Genomic DNA, 5,722 nt, shown 5'->3' with positions numbered 1-5,722 from the left:
GACAGAAACAGATATATACTCAATACCGCCACCACTGGTCACAAGCAACCGCTGCAGTTAAACAGGCAATGCAGAGTCACTGACTGACCTGTTGTCACACTTCAGCATGACGCTGCTAAAGGCTTATAAACCTGTTCATTCATGTGCGGGCTTTCTTTCCAAAGGCAGTATAACAATAAATATATATTTAATACAGATGTTCCTGGTCCGCCCGTTCATCACAAACGATGTTCGATGTTAGTTTATTAAAAAACAATGTGCTACATACTGTGTGCAGTACTGCAATTATGATGTTATGTATAAATCCTAGAACTACATTCGCATTGTAAATCAAACTTATTGTAAGCATTTTAGAAGTCACTATATTCTCAACCAGGAACAAGGGTAGACATGTCCGTAACACACCATAAGAGTTGAATAAACAACAGTACCTAATCAACTGTAAACTGAGTAAATGCACACCATCTTGCTTGCTTGTTACATATCGCTATTTATAGATGCTAAAATCTCAGAATGCATGAACTCACCTCCAATTTTAAACAAAAAAAAACTGCATAATTCTTCAACACTTGTACACAGTAAAACATGTTAAAATGTATAAATGTTAATAAATAGTAAGTGTGTTACATGATAATACATGCTTGGGATGATTTCATGCAAGCTGTCTTTTAACACAAGTTGTGTTAATGTTACACACAAGCTATTCCCTAATGAACACACATTTTTAATGTATAAAAACAATACAGTATTTTTAAACAAACTGTACATAAAATGACAAAACTACATAAAAAACACGTCTGGATCATTTTTTTAAATCTCATTTTACATCTGTGAAACAAATGGTTAATTTTGTTTTTAGATGTAAAACCCATATTCCGCTTTACAGAGATTCAATATTGAAAAAATAACAAATTGCAAATTGTTAAAACAAAAAAGGTGAAACTTCCTGTCTGATAAAAAGCGTGTATTGCTTATTTCCTGAATTACGGTATGTGGTCTGTGTACTTGCCTAACTTGTCACTAATTAATCACTTTCCAGGCGATGTCCTCCACTCCAAGGACTTGGTCAGTGCTGGACTGGCTTTTGAAATCATTATACCCATGTAAAATGACTGCTTTTCATGCTTTTTCCATCTTGTACTGAGCTGTATCATACCATAGATTTCACCCTAATTCAATTTTTTTAGCTGTACCTACCTACAATTGTCATTGCTTTCACTAGGCTTAACTCCTATACGCGTACCACTTGATAACCCACAATGCACTTTTATAATTTTTACTCTTTACCAAACAGTAGTCAATAGCTCCCTTGTAAAGCAGTTTGGCCTTCTGGCACACAGCCATTAAGTAATAGGCTGCTGTTTTATTTATTTATTTTATTTGCCATTGAATACCCTACTAAGCTGCATATTAGGTATACTATGTTGCAAAACACTGTTCATTCATATGGGAAGTAACAATGATCTTTTTAAATATACAGTACTGCATTTAAACAGATCTACTCTTTATGAGGTACTGTAGGTATACTGGTGAATTACAACCAAATTTGATTCTCTCTCTCTCTCTCTCTCTCTCTCTCTCTATAAATATATATATATATACACTGCTGTGCAAAAGTCTTAGACATTTTTGCATGTTTCTACTCTTTGTAATTTTCGTCACATTGTTTATCTGACCCTGCTGTGCCTTACACCAATTTAAAGGATTTTTAATGGCCTTTATACACTGAGTGTACAAAACATTAGGAACACCTGCTCTTTCCATGAAATAGACTGACGAGGTGAATCCAGGTGAAAGCTATGATCACTTATTGATGTAACCTGTTAACACCACAACACCACAACTGAGCTGCCGTGATCACAGGTTCTTGAAGACCCTGATCAACCCCCACCCAAACCAATCTGCATCAACAACAGTCAAAGCTGTCACAACAGCAGAAAACACCAGTGGAGGCCTGGAGTAAACCACTGATGCTCACAACATTGTAACTCCTGAAAGTGTCGAAGACTTTTGCACAGCAGTATATATGTATGTATGTGTGTGTGTATGTATATATATATATATATATATATATATATATATATATATATATATATATATATATATACACACAGTCACAGACAAAAGTATTTGGCAGTTAAAAAAATTGAAAAACAACAAAGAAAGTGATTTCTATAATTTCAAATTGTTCTAGTGAAAGATATAAATTAGAGATTCAGCTTTATAATAAAACAACACAATATTACATAACATGCATAATATGAAAAATAACATGCAAAATCTAACTTCATACAAAAGTATTTCGGCACCCTTAGATATTATTTATTTCTTAGCAGACGCCCGTATCCAGGGCGACTTACAGTCATAAACAAATACATTTCAAGAATCACAGTACAAGCAATAATACAATTAAGAGCAAGATAAATACAATGACTTTGGTTCAAGCAAGTACAAGTGTGACAAAATATGATTCAATAATACAGCAGATAACAGTGTCAGTGATAGTTACATCAGGATATAATTAAATACAAAATACAACAGATGAAACACTTGGAAGATTACAGTACTCTGAAGTATAGGATTAAATGCAGTAAAATAGGGGGCAGATAAGAGCAAGTAAAGCGCATTTAAAGAAGGGTGATAAGTGTCCCAGGGGAAAAACAGAGGAGTTCTACAGGCGCTTTCTGAAGAGGTGAGTCTTGAGGAGGCGCCGGAATGTGGTCAGGGACTGGGCAGTCCTGGCATCTGTAGGAAGGTCATTCCACCACTGCGGGTCGAGGGTGGAGAAGGAGCGGGCTCTGGAGGCAGGGGAGCGTAGAGGAGGTAGAGCCAGTCTTCTAGTGCAGGCGGAGCGGAGAGGTCGAGTGGGGGTGTAGGGAGAGATGAGGGTCTGGAGGTAGCTGGGTGCAGTCTGGTCAAGGCATCTGTAGGCTAGTACACAAGTCTTGAACTGGATGTGAGCGGTGATCGGGAGCCAGTGGAGTGAGCAGAGTAATGGAGTTGCGTGGGAGAAGCGAGGCAGAGAAAACACCAGACGAGCAGCGGAGTTCTGGATGAGCTGGAGCGGACGGGTGGCGGATGCAGGGAGGCCAGCCAGGAGGGAGTTGCAGTAGTCTAGACGGGAGAGTACCAAGGCCTGGACCAGGAGCTGGGTGGCGTAGTTGGTGAGGAAGGGTTGGATTCTTCGGATGTTGCTCAGGAAGAATCGGCAAGTGCGTGCCATGGTGGAGATGTGATGGGAATAAGAGAGGCAGGGGTCCAGGGTGACTCCGAGGTTCTTAGCGGAGGAAGAGGGAGAGTGTGTGGTAGATTCCAGAGGAACAGAGATAGAGAGATCAGAGGAGGGGGGAGGAGGAGGGAAAGAAAAGGAGGTCAGATTTAGAGAGGTTGAGTTTGAGGTGATGCGAGTGCATCCAGGAGGAAATAGCAGACAGACAGGTAGAGATACGGGAGGAGATGGTGGAGTCAGAGGTGGGGAAGGAGAGGAAAATCTGAGCATCATCAGCATAGAAATGGTATGAGAAACCATAAGATGCGATGAGGGTGCCCAGGGAGCGGGTGTAGAGAGAGAACAGGAGAGGACCCAAGACTGACCCTTGGGGGACTCCAATTAAGAGAGGGTGAGGTGTGGAGGTTGCTCCACGCCAGGTTACCTGGTAAGTGCGGTTGGAGAGGTAGGAGGAGAACCAGGCCAGAGCAGTGCCAGAGATTCCCAGGTCAGCGAGAGAGGATAGTAGAATAGAGTGATCGACAGTGTCAAAGGCAGCAGAGAGGTCGAGGAGAATTAGGACAGAGGAGAGAGAGGCAGCTCGGGCAGAGTTTAGTGAGTTGGTGGCAGACAAGAGGCCGGTTTCAGTGGAGTGAGCAGAGCGGAAGCCAGATTGGAGAGGGTCGAGCAGAGAGTGGTTGGACAGGAAAGCAGAGAGCTGGCGGTGTACAGTCCGCTCGAGAGTTTTGGAGAGGAAGGGTAGGAGGGAGACAGGACGGTAGCTCTGGAGGGAGGTGGGGTCCGAGGGTAGGTTTTTTGAGGAGGGGAGTGATAGAGGCTTTTTTGAAGGCAGTAGGGGATGCAGTGGGAGCAAAAGGGGGTGCGGGGGAGGGAGAGGTGTTAAAGAGTTTGTGGATATCTGAAAATTTAGAAGAGAAGGAGGCAAAGTCATCAGAGGAGATAGAGGAGGGAGGAGGAGGGGGGAGGGTTTAGGAGGGAGGAGAAGGTAGAGAATAGTTTACGTGGGTTGTTAGTGGAGGCTTGGATTACAGATTGGAAATAAGTACATTTAGCAGAGGAGAGAGTAGAGGAGAAGGAGGAGAGGAGAGTGCGGTAAAGATCTAGGGCAGCAGGGAGTTTGGTTCTCTTCCATTTCTTTTCAGCAGATCGCAGTGTGATTCTTGCTGAGCGGAGCACAGAGGAGAGCCAGGGTTGGGGAGGGGAGGGGCGAGCAGGTCTGGAGGTGAGGGGACAGAGGGAGTCGAGGGAGGAGGACAGGGAGGAGAAGAGGGTGGAGGTAGCAGAGTCTACGGAGAGTTGTGAGAAGGAGTCGATAGGAGGGAGGCGAGAGAGAGCAGTGGAGGCAAGGACAGAGGGGGAGAGAGAGCGGAGGTTACGGCGAGAGGTGACAGTGGGGGTAGGAGGAGCAGGGAGAGAGGGGAGAGACAGAGAAAAGGAGATGAAATAGTGATCAGAGAGGTCCAGGGGGGTGACAGAGAGGGTGGAGGGGCAGCAGGCCCTGGAGAAGGTGAGGTCCAGTTGACGGCCAGCTTTGTGGGTAGGAGGGGATGGAGAGAGACAGAAGTCGAAGGAGTAAAGGAGAGGGAGGAATCCGGCAGAGTGGCTGGGGTTGGAGAGATGGATATTAAAGTCACCTAACAGGACAGCTGGGGTAGAGAGAGAGGGGAGGGAGGAGAGTAGATAGTCGAGTTCATTTAGAAAGTGAGCGAGAGGCCCAGGGGGACGGTACAGTACAATTAGCAGGAGTTGACAGGGAGAGGTTAGTTGGACTGCATGAAATTCAAAGGTATTAACAGAGAGTGAGGAGAGGTCGGAGGGGACAGAAAAGAGTAAGGAGGGAGAGAGGAGAAGACCACTCCCACCTCCCCGTCCAGTGAGACGCGGGGTATGGGACAGGACGTAGAGAGAGGACAGGGCAGCAGGAGTTACAGTGTTATCAGGGGACAGCCAGGTTTCAGTGAGAGCAAGGAAATCGAGAGAGAGGTGGGAGGCAAAGGCAGAGATGAAATCAGCTTTGTTAGCAGAAGAGTGACAGTTCCAGAGTGCACCAGAGAGTGTGCGGGAGGGAGGGAGAGGCAGAGGGATGAGGTTAGAGGGGTTAGAGGGGTTGGAGGAGCAGCGGCGGAGAGAGGGCAGAGGACGAGGGTGAGAGGACAGAACAGGGATGTGAGAGACAGTCATAGCAGGACAGGCGAGACAAATAAGTACAGTGGGAGCGGTGGGGTGGAGGGTACAGACCTGACTAGTAGATGGCTTCTTCCAGAGCACTGTTAGGTTTGGATCTATTCGAACAGTGTCTCGGCGCAGGCCTCCCCTCGCTGGATTCCCACAGCTAGACTCCCGGCTCTTTTGTTGAGGCTCTTCTGTTTGCTGGCGCTTCTTGCTGGCGCCGACATAGGCTGCCTAATTAATATAACAACTGCGTGGCAAAAGAACCAACTAAACTGTGTGGAAACCAATCAAATAGCAAATCAACTTCTATTCAATTTAACC

The sequence above is a fragment of the Acipenser ruthenus genome, chromosome 1 (assembly GCF_902713425.1).
Source record: "Acipenser ruthenus chromosome 1, fAciRut3.2 maternal haplotype, whole genome shotgun sequence".
Classification (NCBI taxonomy): Eukaryota; Metazoa; Chordata; class Actinopteri; order Acipenseriformes; family Acipenseridae; genus Acipenser; species Acipenser ruthenus.
Note: the sequence above shows the minus strand (reverse complement) of the source record.